The sequence below is a fragment of the Balaenoptera acutorostrata genome, chromosome 1 (genome assembly GCF_949987535.1).
Source record: "Balaenoptera acutorostrata chromosome 1, mBalAcu1.1, whole genome shotgun sequence".
NCBI lineage: Eukaryota > Metazoa > Chordata > Mammalia > Artiodactyla > Balaenopteridae > Balaenoptera > Balaenoptera acutorostrata.
The window spans coordinates 33,965,548-33,985,697 of NC_080064.1; the positions used below are offsets into that span (position 1 = coordinate 33,965,548).

Consider the following 20,150-nt stretch of genomic DNA (forward strand, 5'->3'; position numbering starts at 1 on the left):
TATTGTTTTGCTACCCTTTTGTCTTTGTTTCTTGTTTTTTTGACATTGTAGTCAGAAAATGTAGCCCAAATGATTTCCACTTTTTGGAATTAAGATTTTGCTTCTAAGCCAATTTTAATGAATGGTCAATTTTTGTAAATGTACCATAAAAAATGTACCAAAAAATGAATGTGTAAATGTGTATTCTCAGTTCAGTAAATTTTCTTATATAATTCTCAAATCAAAATCTCAGTTCAGTAAATTTTCTTATATAACTCTCAAGTCAAAATTTAAATTACATTATTCAGATTCTCTTATAGCTTCACTTTTAAAAAATTTTTTAATTAATTAATTTTTTGGCTGTGTTGGGTCCTCGTTTCTGTGCGAGGGCCCTCCCCAGTTGCGGCAAGTGGGGGCCACTCCTCATCGCGGTGCGCAGGCCTCTCAGTATCGTGGCCTCTCTCGTTGCGGAGCACAGGCTCCAGACGAGCAGGCTCAGCAGCCGTGGCTCACGGGCCCAGTCGCTCCACGGCACGTGGGATCCTCCCAGACCAGGGCTCGAACCCGTGTCCCCTGCATTAGCAGGCAGTCTCTCAACCACTGCGCCACCAGGGAAGCCCTAGCTTCACTTATTTTTACTTGATCTATCAATTTTTGAAGAGGCATGTAAAAATCAAGTATCATTACAAGTTTGACAATTTCTCTTTGTAGTTTTGAATTTTTTCTTTTTATATTTTGATACTCAGTTATTTAGTACAAAATTTACTTGATTGTCATACCTTCTTGGTAGATTATACCTTTTGTGAGTGCTTTTATTTTAAATTCTAATTAATCTGATACTAATATTTCTGTGCCTTCATTTTTGTTTTGTTTTATTAGCATATATTCATTTTCTATTACTTTATTTTTAATCTTTTTGGTATTATATTTTTTAAATGTGACTCTTTAAAATAACTGCATTATGTGTGAACATGTGTGTATATACATTTATGTGTGTATGTTGTTGAGATTTCTTTCACCCATTCTGAGAGTCTCTGTCATTTAACAGGGGAGTTTAACCCATTCATATTTATTGTGGTTTTGATATGTTCAGATTTCTCCCCTGCTTTCTGTTTGATGGATCAACTTTCCTTTATTTCTATTTTTTCTCTATTTTTTGCAAGTTATAAGTACTATTTCTATTTTTCTAGTGTTCTAAATTTTTAATAAATTTATTTAAGCACTTTTTCTTCCAATAGTATTTTAAACCTCCTCCTATCTTTCATATTTTGTTGAAATTTTAGTTCTAAGTGTTATTAGTTTATTTCTATACTTTTAAAATAAATCATTTCTTAAAAATTGTATGAAGTTTTATAGATTCATTTTCATTTATTATTCAGACTCAGACATTTACTGGTTTCTTTTCTCTAAAATTTAAAAAAAAAAAAACTTCTAACATTTTCTTTTTTGAAATCCTTTTTTTGTTCTTCTGTAGTGTATAATTATTTCTTCAGAAGGAGAGAATGGATAGTAAATTTCCTTTGTCCTTTATTATCAGAAATTATCTTAGATTTGCTTTCATGCTTGATAATTTGGCTGGTGTAGAATTGCAGGTTCAAAATAATATAGAAGCCTAGAGAATTTTCTTTTTATTTAGTAATTTAGAAATGTCACCAGGATGTGTGTTTTCTCCTTACCACTTGGTGGGTCTTTTTATAGTTTGAGGACTCAGATCTCAATTTTTCTGTAATCTAAAATATTTAAAAATTATACCATTAGTGATTACATCATCACTAATCTCTCTGTTATCTCAGTCTAAAACTCTTATGAGATAAATATTAGGTCTAGTGTTTTCCTCATATTTTTCTTTATCTCTTGTGTGTTTTCACTGTATCTTCCAGGAAATTTCCTTGACTTTATCTTCATGTTTTTAATTTTCAAGGATTATTTCTTTTTATTTGATTACTTGTTTTCTATAGAAATCTACTCTTATTTTATAATGCAAATTCTTTTGGATCTCTCTGAGGATACAACCTATAATTCTTTTAAAGTTCCCCTCTGTCTCCTACATTATCTCAAATTCCTCTAGGATGAATTATTTGTGTTTTTCATTTTGTTCTTCCTCATGCTCTTGGTTTGCCTCAAAGGTGATTCATGATGGTTATTTCAGATTTGTAAATTTAAAATTAGGTTGATTAATATATTCAGGAGACTAGTGTGAGTTTCTTTTGACTGTGTAGTCTTGCTTCCAGATTGGGCCTTTCCTAAAAGGGAGACTGTCTGCAGCTCTGTGTATGTGAGAGAGTGGGAGAGGCTTGCACACTGTTGGATTCCCTTTAGGAAGAGTGAGGAGACCACACACAGACAGGCTGGGGACCCTGTGGTTACTGAAGTAAGGAAGACTTTATTCTCTGTGTGAAGTACTTTAACAGACTTTATTGCTGAGCATGACTGCCTCATTGTCTTTTCTTTCTTTTCTGCTTCCCATGTCCATTGCAGAGATTTAACTCTGTTCTGCTTCTCTGGCCTCAACACCAACATAGTCATCCCTCCTGTATCAGTTATCTAGTGCCACATAACAAAACATCCCACAACTTAGTGCCTTAAAACAACAACGAGTTGTTATTTCCCATGATTCTATGGGTTGCTTGGGATCATTCTTCTACTCCACATGGCATTGACTGGATCCACTCACATTGCTGCATTCAGCTGGCAGCTGGGCTGGGTTAGAAGGACTAAGAAGGCTTTCCTCTCATGTCTGGGGCCTTGGCGCTGTGCTGCTTGTCTGCTGAAGCACCTAGTTTCTCCACCAGGTGGCCTCTTTCTCCAAGTGGTTTTTTATCCTCCCGAACCTCTTCTTCCAGGAGGATAGGGTGGACTTCCTTACAGAATGGTGGCAAGAGTCCAAGAGAGAGTATTCCAAGCAGACAAGCCCCAATAATTGCATCATGCTTGCTGATATCCCATTGGTGGAGGCAAGTTACCTTGCCAAGTCCAAAGTCAATGTACAGGGAACTCCACAAGGATGTGACTACTGAGATGGATGGTTCATTGCCACCAATGTAACAGTTTATCATACCTCCTAAGGTAGATCTTTCATGTTGTTTAGAAAGCAGTCCACCAGGCTTCCATATCAGAGGCAAATTCCACAGCCAATCATTCTATCAGTATATATAGAGAGAGGAAGGGGCTGGCTGGCCACTTGTTAATTCAACAGATCTTTACCTGTTGTTTGCACGGTGGCCTGCTCCCTGCCCCCTGTACGTGGAGTCTCTCCAAGGCTCTGTTGGAAAGAATAGTTTACATCTCTTTAGCCAGTTTATTCTGTGCTGATTTAACCACTCTGTTTTTCTCCATAAATCTGATTCTGTCTGCTTTTTATCTTCCAGAAAGCCTTCAAATTTGTTGATCTCCTATGATGCCATAATTTCTAGTTTTCTTGGGCTGTATTGGGATGTATTCTTTTTACATATCTTTCTATTATTTCAATGAAACTTGAAGAAGAAGGGGAAGGTTTGCATGTGCTTCAAGCACCATCTTGGACCACAAGAACAAGCAAAACCCTGCAAGGCATATTCATTTTGTAAAAAGGAAAAGAAAGTAGTGAGATTCCTATCACTATGGGTGTGCACTCACACGACAGGAAGAGAAGTGGTGGTTGGATTACATGACCATTTTGCTTTTTGCCAGTTCTGAGATGTTGGAGATACTTCAGCCTTTTCTTCCTCAGGAATCCAGGTTGATGAGTTAATGCTGATTGCTGTGATTCAAGCCCCTGCTGGGACTAGAACTGAGATCTTGGAGCTGGCTTGTTAGATGAGCTAGTTCAGACTCCTGTTTTGCAGTTAAGGAAACAAAGCACAGAGATGGGAACAAAGGTCACCCCACAGATCAGCAGCAGAACTGGGGTTCGAGCCTGGGCCCCCTGGCACTTAATCCTACAGTCTTTCCACCACACACTTCCCTGCATCTTGCCCCAATCTTGCACCCCTCAGAGAAGCCCAGGAGGTCCCCCCACCCCAGGATACCCAGAGATGAAGGATTTGAGGCTAGAGGTGCCCCAAATGAGACAGATGTCTGTCTGGCTCCTCCCTTCAGAAAGGCGATTATTTGAGCTGGAGATGACAGTGCGTTTGGGTCATACATCCTCCTTCCCCCTCCAGCTCCCTCTCTTCCCCACTTGGTTATCTATTTACCTATCTATTTACGTGAGACTTTTTTTTTTTCCCAGTGAATTACGTCTGCAAGGCAGTAAAATGTTATGTATTTGCAAGGCCCATAATCTTTAAAAGCCCAGTGATGCCATCTCCAGACAGCAGCGAGCTCCCTCCAGTATGTTAATAGATAGTATTAGGGCAATAATGAAAACACTTGAGACAAGTAAGCTCCTATCAAAAGCTGAGTAATAGGGCTTCTCCGAGTGAATCACAATGCAGAAGAGATTAAGACGTCTGCCGTTGTGCAGTGTCTATTCAGACTAACAGCTGCTCCGTTTCTGATTAAAATGGGGTTGGGGAGACCTTTTCGAGCAAGTCCCCTTTTTATCCTGCACTGTCCTCACCCTTCCCACCTTCACCTTCACGCATAGGCACCTTCATTTGCACTTAGCCACCACCATTCAGACACACACAGACTCGCAGAAGAGACTCACGGACACACACTGCAGCATCACACACACACACTGAGCCACAGTTGCACACACAGCCACCGATGCTGACACACAGCTACATGGAGGCATCCAAGCACGTACACACACAACCACATCCTCGTGCACAGGCGCACATGGAACAGTCTCACATGCTCACAGCCCCAGCCAGTCTCCCAAACACATTAAATTACAATCTGTCACGAACATAGTCTCACATATGCATTAAATTCCAATTTGTCGCACACATGCTCTGCACACACAGAGGCACAACCAGACAGTCAGAGACAATCTAACCAGAGCCATGGACCCACAAATATCTGGCTGGACATGTCTACATAGAGCGCTAGCGAGTCCTCCATGTGCAGAATCACACTTGTGATCACAGTTAGTCATACACACCCAACCCTTCATGGGCAGATGGCCGCGAGCCCTCCTACCCACATACGGCCACGGTCATAAATACTTACACGTGGTCAGGTGCTCACACACGACCCTAGCCCAGGCACGTATGAAGGGATGCTTTTCCTTATACACGGATGCAGAGCTGGTCTGCACCCCTGCAAACCCTCAGCCATCAGTGTACACGTAGTACTAGTCACATATACATCCGGGCGCACACTCAGTCATGGATGCTGTTCTGCACACTCCAGATAGTGACCTAAGATGCAAGACTTGACTACAAGCCCACGGGCTGGCTCCCGAGCTGGTTCAGCAACCTCACGAGAAAAAAAATCTTCAGGGGGCAGTCGCCAGGTTCTGCCTTCTCCAAACCCTGCAGGGCTTTAGCGTGAAGGGAGAAATGGAATCATTTCTGTGGCATGTAAGATATAGAACTCTGACCTTGAGTGGAACTGCGGATTTAGACTTAGGAAAATTCAGAGCTGACCAAGGAAAAAATGGCTACTTCAGGAGGTAGTGGGTGCTCTGTCAGTGGAGATGTGCATGTGGGGGTAGGCCAGGATGATGAGGAGGGACTCCTGCATTGCACAAGGGTGAACAGGATGCTCTGAAGGTCCATCCCAATCCTAATTCTGTGCCCCAAGTTTCCACGTGTCTTCTTCCCCCAACCCCTGTCCCATCAGTGACTCCTTTCCTCTACCCCAGCTCTCCAGATAGGACCTTCTGCTTCTCTCCCTTTACATGACTTCTCTTCCGAGATATGATTTCAATCTCCTTCTTTAAACCTCTGACACCCTGACTCTAGGCTCCAGGGGAGATGCAGGTACAGTAAGCTGGGGAGTTATTCAGAGACTCAATCTCCATCTTACCCCAAGACACCTGGCAGGGCCTTTGGAGCCTGACTTGGGTGTCTCCTGGATGGAAGGTGCTGGGTCACAGAGCCAGGAACACCAGGTCTGGGCAGCTAGGAGGATCTTAGGCAGCTCACCAGTCTCAAGGCAGGCTTTAGAAAAAATCAGAGGACTTTCTGCCTACGCTGCACTTGGCAGCCTCCAGGCTGTAGCAGGTGGCTGTAGCCCACCCACCTTCCAGCCTCCTCTCCCTGGGCACCCATCTCTACCCGGGGCAGCATCTCACTATACCTTTTCCCCAAGAAGACCATTCCCTCATACCTCGTGTTTTGCTCGCGCTCAACCCTCCATCCGGGATGCCTTCTCGCAGACCCCACAGCGATACCTGCACTTGCCCAAACCCCACCCAGCCAGCCTCAGTGTGCCGTATTCAGGAAGAGGCCTCAGAACCCCTGGGCTAGAATCAAGTCTGCTCCCCTTCTGTGCTCCCGCAGCTATTGTTTTTCTCCTGTACCATCTGCCTTCCGCCCGAGGGATGGGGTTATGCAGAGCGGGTGTGCTGCTCAAAGGGGTGGAGGCCAGGAGGGCCCAGAGCTAAGTGGACACACCTCATAACCAGGAAGGAGAATCAGTTCCTTGGTGAGCAGAGCCAAGGGTATAGTTGGGGAAACGACACTCAGACTCAACCATGGTGTGATTTGGGGGCCTGGGAGTTGGGCCTGAAGGGGCTTGGCTAGAGTGGGGACCATTAGCTGAAGTTGCCTGAAGTGGAGGAGCTTGTATGTGACCCAGAAAGTCAAGATCCTGAGTCATCCACACAAAGGAAGCACGACTGAAATGGGACTGGTGTGCAAGCAGGTTCAGAACAAGCCAGGGGTGTCTGGGAGGCTGGCCAGGAGCTCTTTTGGGGTCTGCAGCCCACCTTAAGGTGCCTATATGAATGACTGCCTTAAAGGATCAGGGCTTAAGCAGACCCCACGGGTCAAATCCAGAGGGTGAGGCCAAAAACAACAGAATGAAGTAGTAAGGTCTGAAATCAGAAACTCAAAACCTAGATGGCTCAGAAGAACCTTTCAGAAGAAAGGAGATATTCTTTTCATGGGGTCTGGTAAGATCTAAGTTCCAGGAGCTTGTCTGGGCCCTAAAAGGAGTCATGAAAGGTTGGCACTATCTATCATGCACCTGGGTCATCTGTCCATTTGTCTCTCTCCCCCATTAGTTGGGAAATGTCTCCAGGAAAGACCATGTTTTATGCCTTTGGGTTCTCCCCACTGTACTTTGCACAATGCCTGGCATGTAACACATTCTCAGCAGGCTTTTGTGGCATTTGAATTCTGCCTCTGCCACTGAATCTGTGGTCTGCACTTGACCTTCAGGCCCTGCCTGGCCTCTGAGGCCCCCCTCCCCCCCATAGCTGCCATCACCTGATTTACCTGCAGTGGGTCTCCTCCCGGTTTGCAGGGCCAATCCTGCCTGACTTGAGGCTGGGAGGGTTTAGGGCTTCCAACCTGGTTTTTGGATGCTTGACCCCAAGCCTCCTTGACTACTGCTTAATTGGCATCATCACCTCGTTCACTATCCATGAGGCCAGGTTCCATCCCAGAACCCATCCAGCACCCTAGTTTATTCCCGGTTTATTCATCCAAAACATATTTACGCCACATTGTCATTGGCCAGTTCTCAATCTTCATCTTACCCTTAATGCAGGTGATCACTTCCTCCTCCTTCCTTCTTCATTCGTCTTCCAGGGTACCACGCTGGCTTGGCTTTCCTCTTCCCAGACTGATCTCCCCTACTCAGTCTCCAGTGTTGGTTCCCCCCCATCTCCTCAACTTCTTAACGTTGCAGTTCTCCAAGGTTAGTCCTTACACCTCTTCTCTTTCCCAGAGGATCTCCACCAAGCTCATGGCTTTAGGTACTATCTATCTGCTGATTAACTCTCAAGTCTCAAGTGTATTTCTTCAGCCCAGATCTCTGCCCTGAACTCCAGACTTGTGTATCCACCCGCTTTGCTCAACGTTTCCACCTGGATATCTATTAGGCATCTTCAACTTTAAACAATCTCCTAATTACCACTTTCGAGCTTCTTCCCAGACAGTTACTCAAACTTGATAAACGGTAACTCCATAAATGGTCACTTCTGGTTGCTCAGACCAAGGACCCTGGAGTCACCCCTCGACTCCTGCTCAAACTCAGCCCGAGCACCCTCTTCTCTCGCCTGGATCACTGCAATGGCCTCAGACTCGTCTCTCTGCTTCTGCCTTTGCCGCCACCTCCCAAGGCTCTGGCCACTTGCCTGGTTCTTACCTACTCCCTCTCCTGACATGCCAACCATAGGGTGATGGCCTTAACCCATCAGTACCTCTCTCTCTCCCTTGTGTCATCCCCGACCCCTCGTTCGCACTGGCCTGGCTCCTGTTCCTCCTGTATCCGACTTCTGGATGGTGACGTCATCTGAGCTGAGACAGAGACAACTCTTGTGTTCCCGTCTGCTCCGTCTTTTCTGTCTGCATACCAGCGCTGCAGTCTCAGCTTTTTTGTGCCCACACTTAGCAGTCCTGAGCAAAGAAAGACCAGGCCTAAATCCAGTCCCTTGACCAATACCTTGAATCCAAGAGCATAGGGATGGGGCCACTGAGAACCTGAAACATTTCTTTTGTGCTAGGCCCTTACATTCCCCTTCTCATTTCATCTTCACAGTAATCCTGTGAGGCATGAATAATTTCCCCTTCCTAGAGGTGAGGAGAATGAGAAAAGAGAACTTACTTGACCACGGCTACACAACTAGTCAGTATTTGAACCTAAGTCATCTGACCCCTGGGCTCCTGCTTCTTTTCCCTCCACGATCCTTAGAGATCAAGTCATCTTCCTCCCTACTCTCCCAACCCCTCACATCCCATTTACAGAAGAGGGCACTGAAATCTAGAGGTGGGCAGTGTCTTTCCCAAGGTCACAGACTGACTCAGTGACTGAGCTCGGAGGAGTTCCCAGGTCTCCAGGCTCTGCTGTCCCCAGCAGACCCACAGGCAGGAGGGGCACACACCACAAGGCCAGACCCTCCTCCCTCGTAGCTCAGCTCCTGACTCCCAGCCCGAGGTCCAGAGCCCTAAATAGCACAAGCAATGTTGTCTCCCTTCTTGGGGAGGGAAGGCAGCTGTGGCAGTTGTGGCGGGTGGAGAGAAATTTCCCCTTTCTGTAGATTGGATCAGTCACTCTGAGAATTGATGGCAACGGCTTCATCACGAAGATCTAATGCTTTAATTATGTTGTGACATGACCTGACACGGGGGTGGCATTTGATGGATTCTCTGGTGTCATCAGCATGGCCCTGACATAGGGAAGTGGCAGAAGGCACGGGGTGGGGGAAGAGGAAGGGCTCCCGGTGGGAGATGTGTCCTCTCAGGCTGCTTCCGTCTCTCCCTGCTCCTCGTCTTCCAGGGCAGTTCCAGCCACAGTGGGGACTCGGGAGTGGAGGAGCAGCGGCTCTGTGCAGGAGGCGGTCGATATGCCCTTCTGGGCTGGACTATATCTGGGAGAGGGGCCCAGTGGGGGTGCATACATGTGTGTGCACACGTGAGCACGTGCCTAGATACAGAGGGAACATGTCTGAGCAGGTGAGAGGATTCAGACCCCTGTTACAGAAGCAACAGCCAAATTGCTGTCTGGCCTGCAAAGAAGGTCCAGGAGGTGAAAGGCAGTGGTGGGGCACCGGGTTGGTCTGCAGGTCCTGGGGCTGTCATGAGGCAGAAGGAGCGGATGCATTCATGCAGCCGTGGAGGGCAGAGCTGGGACCAAGAGAGGGACTCTCCAGGGAGGCAGGCTTAGCTCAGCACGTGCCAGGCCACAGAACGGGCAGCCCTGCGAGGCAGTGAGCAACCTGTTGCGGGGGAAGCCTGCCAGGGCTGATAGGGAGGGCATCCCTTTCCTTGGTGGATGCTTTACGGCTTATGACCTCCGGGACTAGGATTCCCTGTACCTGCGGGTGAGCCAGTGAGTGTGCATCTCCCTCTCGTTTCCCCCCACACCAGCTGCCTGCTCAGGACTTTGCCGCTCCCTCGGTGTGGCAAGGATGAGAAGCAAGCTGCTCTGGTCAGCCCAAGCTCTGTCAGGATGCTGGCGGGCGTGGCCCCTCCTCTGAGCACTCTCCCCATCACGTTCCTGTGGCGAGCCTTCCTCTCTAAGCCAGGAGGGCTCCAGGGAGTCCCACTCCTAGTAGAGGCTAGGAGGGGAAGGGGGTGGGGATGCCTGTTGGCAGGGCCCCTCTAGGGCAGGTGCTGTCCTTTCTCGTGCAGGGCCTTGCGGGGTCCTCATGACTACCTGTAACCAGGAGCAAGCGGTTATCCCCGTCTTATAGTGGAAGACACTTAGAGAAAACTCGGAGACACCAAGTTGCCTGCCCAAGGCTACAGAGCTAGGAAGGAGTGGATTGGATTGGTTTTAGCAAACGTCGTTAAGTGAGTCCTGTATACCACACCCTGCGGAAACTTCAGATCCAGTGGAAATCCCTGCCCTCAAGCACAGTGTGTGCCCACAGCTTTCTCTCTCTCATTCGAATACCACTGCTCTTTCTGCTCTGCCTTTGTTAGGGGCCTGGGGTCAGAAGCCTGCCGTGTGGTGAGAACACGAGAGCAGGTGGCAGGAGATTAGGGTCCAGTCCTGGCTGCTTCAGTCACCAGCCCTGGCCCTTGGGGAAAGCAGAGCTCAAGAAATCTGAGATGAGAGGGGGCCTTTGATGTTCTGTTCAATGCTGTCCTCCTCATCCTACCCCACCCCATCCACCCTCTTGGTGCAGAAGGAGAAACTGAGGCCTAGAGACAACAGATGGGGTCGGGGTCACTCAGTGTGTAAGCACAGGAGCCAGGATTGTGAACCTGGGCTCCTGACTCCTGGGTCAAGGCTTGACCATGCCAGGCACGGTCATGAAAGGTTTCTGGGAGAGCCTTGAGTTTCTTCCAGAAAGATGAGTTAAAGAAAGGCCAGCCAAAGAGGAAATGCACAAAGCCAGGGAGGATTTTCACAGCCCGGAGAAAGCTCTGAAAATCCACGCCAGGCCTTAACCCACCCAACCGCAGCCTCTGTGAAGGACATAGGATCCCTGACTGGCTCAGTCTGAGGTTGGTTGCTGCCTGGGCTGTGTCTCAGAGATGTCAAGGTTGGGAGGAGGCAGGAGCCATGGCTTGGCCTTTCTCGAAAATCCTGGATCTCTGAAGTGATGCCTGAGGAAGACGTGAGGACAGCAGGGCCTCACAGATACAGGAGCTGCAGCGATGCGTGTCTGCGCATGGGCAGAGGCAGGTGCTCACCTGTGCCTCCTGGAACCTGCTGCCTGCAGGTGGCGATAAGACTTTTCAGTAGCCCCACGGGTGTGGGATTGAGGGTCTGCACAGGTGAGGGTTTGTGAATAGGAGCTGGGTCAGAAAGGAGCCATGCATTCTCCCAGAGTGTCTGTGTCTAGATGTCACTGCTGGGTGACCACTACCCAGGACTTAGTTGTGGCTAGGTATTGTTAGGTGCCCCTAACAGTGTGTGAATGTGTTACCAGGTGTAGCTGTATCTGGCCGTATCTTCCTGTCCGAGCACCCCTGCGTGTAGCTGTGTGTGCCAGCCTGAGTGTGTGTCTGGGTGTGGCTATGTGTTACTGAATGGAGCTCCAGGCAGTGCCTTGGCCCCCAACATAGCGCTGTGCCCCATTGTAGGCACATTTGCACGGAATTGTGTGGCCCAATTTGAGACTGTCTCTGGGGTAGCCTTGGCCCTATGGCCTGGGGCTCTGGGCTTCTGGGCTGTTCAGCAGGTGGTCCCCCCCTCACAAGGGTACGGTGCATTTTCCCAGGCTATCACCACCAGCAGGTTTCCAGTGTGTGGGCAGGGGAGGCTGGGAACTGGCCCCAAGAACCCCTGGGGCAGGCCCAGACACTTCTGCCTTTAAGTCCCTGGGAAGCCCCAGGGCTTCTCTCAGAGGGAGGGAATGGAAAAGATGTCATTAAAATCCTCCCTTCTGAGTTTCATGGGAGGAGCCCATAGTGATATCTCTTCCAACAGCCTCATTTGACAAATGGAGAAACTGAGGTTCAGACAGGAAGTAACCTGCCCTGGATCGAATCCCAGGACTGTATTCCAACCCTGAGATAAAATTGATGATACCAATATGCACACCGCATTTTACAGTTTCCAGTGCAGGCCTTAAAGTGCCCATTTGACAGATGGGTACTAACAGTACATATTAGAACTTCCCTGGCCTGGGATTCTGGTCCTGACTTCATCACTTACCTGATGTGTGATTTTGCGTCATTCACACCCTTCTTTGGGCTTCTTTTTCTCACCTGTAAACTAAGAGAATTGATGTCTTTGCACTTCAAGCACCCTATTCCAGCATGAACTTGCTCATTCCCGGAGGTTGGAGGTCAGTGCTATCTGGGGGATTGCGGGTACCTGCTGGGTGATGATTACTCAGGGTTTAATTATGTCTGTGTATTAAGTATGGCCCAGAGAGGAGAAGCGGTGAATTTGGGGTCACACAGTGAATTGGTGGCAGAGCCAGGATGAGAAGGAAGGTAGGCCTCCTGACCCCTCACCAGTTTCCCTCGTTCCCCCAGCAGCTGCCCCCACCCTCTCTCTGGACCTGTAGGTTTCAGTGCCTCATTGATACAGCTCCCTCTCCCTGAAGCTGTCTTGCCATTTCCTGAGGTCGTGTGCCTCTCATGTCCATGCCAGGCAGATACTATGCTAGAGATTGTCTTCTCCATTCCTTTATTTAGTTCTACTAGGAGCCCCATTTTACCGATGAGGAAACTGAGGCTTGATGGAGTTAAGAAGTAATAATTACTACTATTTTTGGGCTTTCCTTGACTGAATGCAAGATCCCGTGCTGGACACTCATTGAGGCGAGCAGAAGGTGACTGGTCCAGCCTCCAAAATATCCCCTCAAAGAGCGCCGAGACCTGCCCAGGCTCTGCCAGCCTGATTTAGACAGCAATTTGCATACAATTTACCCAGAAAGCTGCACTGTGAAAAATATAATTACTTTTTTAATATTCTCACTCTGATGTGAATGCTTACCGCCTGGTAATGAATTACTTGCTTAATGAAGATAAACCTGAATTTGAGATGCACTTCGGAGAGCTGCTGGGGCAGCTGACTTGATGCCATCATTCGCAGCTGTTAATCTCTGAAATTGATGCCCTTGTTGGTAGGATCATAAATCGAGGGGGAAATCTATGAGCTTCAGCATCTCTAGGAACTTACTCTGTGGCACCGGTAGGGCCATTTAGCCTCTCCATGTCTCAGTTACCTCATCTGTAACAAGGGCATGGGGTAAGATAGAATCGTAGAAATGTAGGCATGAAATGGATCTTTATTCAGAAATGATCGAGTGTCTACAGTGTGTCAGGTGAAAGCCAGAGGGAGGAAGTGGTTTTTTCAAAGACACGTAGACTAAGGGGGCTTCTAAACTAGAAGTAGTAGCCACGTCTTTGAGCCCAGGTGATGTGCTTGGATCCTTCTCCTAAATGGCCTCTAAACTACCTTCCAGCTGCTGGTGATGGAAAAGGGAGCCAGGTTGGAGTCAGACCCTGGTAGGAGAAAAAAAAAGCCTGTGGGCAAAGTGAGGCCCCTGAAAACTGCTTGTTCTTGTACCTGATGCTGGCCATTTCCAGGGACCAATCAGGGTAGAGGCCAAGACTCTTCAAACCCCCTTTTCCAGCATCTTCTCAACACCATACACCCAGGTCAGGACTGGGGATTCCAGGGCAACAAGTCAACAATTTAGTAAATATGTATTTACCATCTTCTATGACAAGGTGTCCTATACTCTAAGGACACAGCTGTGAATAAGTCCAACAAGGTCACTGCCACAAAGACCTGAAATTCTACATGGTAGAGACCATGTAGGAATAATGAGTTAACTAATAATAAAGATAATGTCAGATGGTGATAAATGCTATACATTTTTAATGGATAATGTGATATAGAATGATTGAGATTATTTTGATTTGTTGTTCAAAAAGACCTCCCTAAGGAGGTGACACCTGGGCTGAAATCTAAACGGCATTAAGGAATCATCCCGGTAAATATCAGGAATGTGGATCCAAGTGAGATCTGTAAAGCAGGCAGGAGCCAGATCATAAAGAGCCTTATAGATTATGAAAGTGACTTTGGATTTTATTCTTAGTGCAAGGAGAAGCCATTGGAGGTTTCCATAAGTGTAGTGATGTTATTTATTGACATTTAAAAAGATCATTCTATAAGAAAAATCAGAAAATCTGGATAGCTCTATATCTATTAAAGAAATTGAATTCATAATATAAAAATTTCCCACCTAGATGGTTTCACTGATAAATTCTATCAAATATTTAAGGAATAAATGATACCAACTGTACACAAACTCTTTCAGAAACTAGAAGACAAGGGAACATACCCCCATTCATTTATGAGCCCAGCATAAATGATTCTGCTAGTTATTTATTTCTGCACAACTATCCCAGAAGGTAGTGGCTTAAAACAATAATTTATTATTATTATATCTCATGATTCTAGGGTGAGGAATTTGGACAGGCCACAGTGGGTTGGCTTATTCTATCTTCCACAATATCTGGGGCCTCAGCTGAGGTGACTCAAAGGTCTGGTGGCTGTAACACCAGCTGTAACACCAGGCTGTAAATTGCTGGACATCTTTCTCTCCCCTGCCACGTGGCCCCCTGGTTAGCTTATGTTTCCCCACAGCATGGTGGCCTCAGGGTGGTTGGATTTCCTACATGGCAGCTTGAAGCTCTAAGTGTGAGTATTTCGGGAGGCTTGGGAAGAAGCTGCAAAGCTTCTATGACTTAACTTTGGAAGGGCACGTCTCTTGGTCAAGTAAGTAAGTCATTAAGGTAGTCCATATTCAAAAAGAAGAGAACCAGACTCTACCTCTCAAAGGAAAGTTGCAAAGAATTTGTAGCAGTCTTATCTGATACAACTCTGATGCAAAAACCTTACAAAGACATTACAAGAGAAGGAAATTATTGTTCAATATCACTCATGAACAAAGATGCAAAAAACCTTAACAAAATATTATCAAATCAAGCCTAGCAACATATAAAAAAAAGAATACATCATTACTAAGTGAGGTTTATTCTAGGAATGCAAAGTTTAATATTTAAAAATCCAATCAGTTTAATCCACCACATTAACAGAGTATAGTAGAAAAACCATAACATTATCTTGAAAGATACAGGAAAAAGAGCATTTGACAAAATTCAACACCCATTCATGATTTAAAAAGCAAAAACGCCTCTCTGCAAACTGGGAATAGAAGGTAACTTTCTCAGCCTGATAAAGGACATCTATGATAAACCTACAGTTAATACTATACCTAACAGTGAAAGAATTAATGTTTTTCTCCTCTTCAGGAGTAAGGCAAAGATGCTTGCTCTCATTACTTCTATCCAGCACTGTACTGGAAATCCTAGTGAGTGCAATAAGGTAAGAAAAGGAAATAAAAGGTATAAAGACTGGAAAGGAAGAAGTAAAACTATTTTTATTTGTAGATCCTAAGGGATTCTCAAAACAACTACCAAAGCTAATAAGAGAATTTAACATATTTGCAGGTTACAAGGTCAACATACAAAAACCAGTTGTATTTCTGTATCTTACCAGTAAGCAATTGGAAAAGAGAAATTTTAAAAGCTTATTTATAATAGTAAAAAAAGCATAAAATACTTAGAAATAGACTTAGAAAAAGACATGCAAAACCTCTGTACTGAACACTATTATCCAGTATTTAAGTAAAGAAGACCTAAATCAAAGGACTGATAGGATATATTCATGGACTGGAACACTTAATATTGTTAAGATGTCTGTTATACCTAAATTGATCTATATATTCAAAGTAATCTCAGTCAGAATTCCAGCTGGTTTTTTTTGTTTGTTTTTAAAATGACAAGCTCATTCCAAAAGTTATGGGAAAATACAAAGGAATTAGAATAGCCAAGGAAATTTTTAAAAAGAACCAAGCTGAAGGGCTCACCCTAACTGATCTAAAGATGTACTTTAAAAGCAGTCTTTTAAAGAAGTGAAAGTAAGTGCAGACACACCAGTTAGGATGTTACTGGTGTGAACCAGATGAGAGATGATGAGAAATCAGACTCCAGTGAGAGTAATGGAGATGGAGAGAAATGAAAAGTTTGGGCTATATTTTGGAGATAAGAGGCAGTGAGATTTGCTGATGATTGTAGGTGAGGGGTGAGAGAGAAGAATCAAATGTGCTTTTGGCTTGAGCAACTGGGTAATAATGGTGTGACTTACTGAGATGAGAAAATTGGTGGAGGAATGGTTTAAGATAAGAAGAATCAAGTCTCTGTTTTATATGTATAAACTCCAAGAGACCCATGAGGTCTATATGGGGAGGTGTCTGTTGAACATATAGGTTTGGAGGTCTGGGGAGAGATGAGGACTGTAGATATAAAATTTGGAGTCAGTGTCTAGACGATACATAAAGCCATGGGACTGCATGAGATCACCCAGCGAGGGAGAGTAGACAGAAGAGGGAGGAGGGCCAAAGATTGTTCCCTGGAGCTGACCTACTTTCAGAGGGAAGAAAAGCAGTAGGGTCTAACACAGGAGCCTGGAAAGAAATGTGGGAAGGCAGTCGGGAGAATGAGGTATAGGGAAAGTCATGGGGTTGGGGAGGGGAGCCTGGGGATGTGGGAGGGGAGTAACTCACATTGCCCAGTGTCTTCCACGTGCCAGGTGCTGTCTCAGGAGCTCCACGTGCACTCCCTCAGGACAACATTGTGAAGTAGGAATTGTTGCTCCTCTTTCATCGATGATAAAGACTGAGACTCAGAGTGGTGAAGTGACTTGTCCCAGTCATAAAACCAGGAAGCGGAGAGCCTGGATTTGCAGCCCAGACCTGTGTTTGCAGTTCTTTCCAAAGAAAGAACTGCTACCTTCTATCAGCTTCTCCAGCACAGGGTGCAGGATTGGGGGAAGACGCTTACGAAATATTCACCTTGCAGGGTTATGAGGATAAAATGAGATAATCCGTGTTAAGCACCTGGTAGTGCTTAACTGAGTTGGCCCTTGGGAAACCATGACAATGTGGCTATAGTGACAGGACACAAGAGAGCCTGCTGGGCAGTGAGACCAACTCTGGGGGAGGGGTGGGAGAGGGGTTGGGTGGGGCAGGCCTCCTGGGGGAGGTGCCCTGTGAGCTGAGGACTTGGTGGTTCCAAACCTGGATCTGTGATGAAGTTTCCAGTGCTTCATGGGCGAAATGAGAAAAAGAAGAACAATGCTGTGGGTTTTACATAAAGCTAATGTGTTCAATGTAAAGGATTACCCTTTATCCTGAGATTAAGGCCTTCCTGCTTTGTGGGTGTTAAAGCGTTCTTTTTATGAAACGATGGTGGATCGAGGATGGTAGTTATATTTTAAATGTCCTTCCTAATGAAATGAAAACTTGGCAACCTTCTGTCATTTCCCAAACTTTCTTTTGAAGTTTTTAACTGGTCCATGAAATTCAAAAATATGAGGAGCACTGGCAGCTGGAGTCGGGAGGGTGCTCCAGGCGGAGCGAGCTGCTTGTACCAAGACAGAGGTGCAGGCAAAGCACAGTGTGTTCTGGCACTGCAAGCAGGCGGCCAGAGGAGCAGGGGCAGATGGGGGGGGGGGGTTCCAGTGGGCTGATCAAGGAACCAGGAGGCCAAGTTCTGGGGTGAGGGGCAGCCACCTGCTGAAATCCCTGCCCTCAGCCTTGCAGATGGCGAAAGTGACAGGGGAACGCCCTCTGGCCTGAGACTGCTCCCCAGGGCACCCCATGACCTCACGGTGTGCACGCATGCATGAATCCTTGGCACAGAAAGGAGGCCAGGAATGGGGAAGTGTTAAGGACTGAAGGGTTCTGGCCCAATAAGTCTTGAAGAGACACAAAGGATGGAAACAGAGACCAGCAAAAGCAGTGGGGAGAAAGGAAGGAGAACCCCAGAACTAGCTGAGTGGGGGGAGCAGTGTCGACATGTCTGGACACATGTGTGTGTGTGTGTATGTGTGTGTGTGTCCCTGAGATGATATATGTATGTGTGCCTATGCCTTTGTGTCCTAAGTAGTGTGTGCCTGGTTGTCAGTGTGGGCGGAGGGAACATCTCTGCTGGCTGTGTGGGGCTTTGGCTGGGGTGTGTGCCCAGTGAATCTTGGGATGCTTTGTGCACTGCTGCGTCTGAGTGTATTGTGTGTATGTGGGTATGTGAGCTGGGTGAGAGGTGTCTGCACAGTGCAGCTAAGTGTGGTGTGTCTACACGTCCTGGCGTTGCGTTTGTCGAGCTGGGTTACGTCTCTGTGCTGTGTGTCTATATATCTGTGTCGGGCGTCCATGCTGAGTGTCCACGGAGGGTACTGAGTACGTGTTGGGGCCCGGAGCTCAGCCCCTCCCCTCCCCTTCCTGCTCTTCTGGTACCCAGGTCGCCATTCCTGTTTATTTCCATAGGTTGTCTGTCTGTCCCAGGCCTGTCTGTCTCTGACTCTGTCCAAGGATCACGGTTCTTGCACATGACGCTTGGGGGTGGAGCTGGGAGGAGGGCAAAGTCATTGATCTCCTCCCCTCTCACCCTCCCAGGCCCTTGTCAGCCTTGAGACCCATCAGGTGCAGGGTCCTGGTGCTGACCTGAGGTAGGAGAGGCCTTGTGGGTCAGCAATGGCCCTTCCAAACCCGAGCTCCCAGCTTAGGTTGGTCCCGTGGAGGCTCAGTATGCCTCGTGCCACTTCCTCTGTCCCCCACCCCCAGTGTTGCTTTCAAAGGCTGGTCTCGGGCTCCAGACTTCTCACTTGAAAATACTGAGGTGAGCCTGGCCCAGCCCTCCTCATCGCCCACCTCCTTTCCCACCCCTCCTGCCAGCCTCCGGTCCCCTTCTCCAGGCTTCTCCAGACTCAGGCCTCTGTGATGGGGCTGGCCGTGGGAGTGAGCTTGTTCCCACCGCCCTGTGCTGGCCACTTGGCCTCTTGGCCCACGTGCCACAGCCTGCCGGGGGGAGTTCAGGACAGAGAGAAAATGGGGTGGGGTGGGAGGGTGTGTATGTGTGTGACATGAGTGCACCTCTGTGTGAGTGTGTGTGTGTGTGTGTGTAGCTGGAGGATGAGAGGTGTATCAGAGAGCGAATGGCACGTGGGAGTCCGAGCTCCTGAAAGTGTGACAGTATGTGGGGGACGGGGTGTGACTACAGGCATTTATCAAGGGCTCCCTGTTAGCCAGGCAGGATGCTAAGTGCTTTGCTCAGATTGTCTCATTTAATAAGTGTGACAGGGACTTCCCTGGTGGCGCAGTGGTTAAGAATCTGCCTGCCAATGCAGGGGACATGGGCTGGATCCCTGGTCCGGGAAGATCCCACATGCCGCGGAGCAGCTAAGCCTGAGCGCCACAACTACTGAGCCTGCACGCCACAACTACTGAAGACCACGTGCCTAGAGCCCGTGCTCCGCAACAAGAGAAGCCACTGCAATGAGAAGCCCGCACACTGCAACGAAGAATAGCCCCTGTTCGCCGCAACTAGGGAAAGCCTGCGTGCAGCAATGAAGACCCAATGCAGCCAAAAATAAATAAATAAAAAATAAATAAATTTATATATATAAAAAAAAGTGTGACAGCGTGGGAGAGGGTGAGGGAGGAGGGGCGCAGAAGGGTGCGTGTTTGGGAGGCTGCTGCCTGGAAGCCCTGGAAGATTATTCCCTCACCCCCACCCACCCTGACAGAAGGCCCCCTGGGCCTCTCACCCCGTGGAGACTGTCGGAAGTAGGGGGTGTGGGAGTTGGGGGCTATTCCCCTGGTTCCCAGCCCACTTCCCTGCCCTGCCCTCAGCCCCCAGGGATAAGCTGTTTCTCTGATTCTTTTCTTTTTTCTTGGCTGTGCTTAGTACAGGGCCCAGCATTCCGTAGGTGCTTGATCAGTCCCTATTCCTCAGCAGAGGGCAAGGCAGACCCTAGGAGATCTGCTTTGGATCAGCCTGATCCTTACTCTGTAAAGCTCACACGCAGGAAATGAGAGCCCCTATGGGTCAGAAGCCAGGCCCCAGGAATGAAGGATGCAGTGTCTGAAGGGGGCCGAGCTAAGGCTGAGACGGCTAACCGGGCCATTACCTGTGAGGGAGTGGGGCTCCTGTGCTCCACCCAAGTCCCAGAGGCCCACCTCTGACCTCTTTGCTTTACATCACTCCAATTTGTGACTGGCTTTTAGGAAAGCAAAGGTGTTTAGAAGTGAGACTGGGGTTTCTTGTCACCCTAGTCATCACGTTGCAGGACCTGATGGCAAGGATGCCTCAGATTTC

General features: G+C 47.5%; 1 long non-coding RNA gene across 1 annotated transcript in view; it reads left to right on the plus strand.

The window, feature by feature from the left end:
- The window catches only part of LOC130704602 (uncharacterized), an 86,952-nt gene extending 67,550 nt beyond the window's left edge, over window positions 1-19,402 (plus strand). Inside the window, exon 3 of the long non-coding RNA XR_009005018.1 lies at window positions 19,180-19,402. This is a non-coding gene — a long non-coding RNA (uncharacterized LOC130704602). The remainder of the gene's footprint in view (window positions 1-19,179) is intronic.
- Window positions 19,403-20,150: the final 748 nt, after the last annotated feature.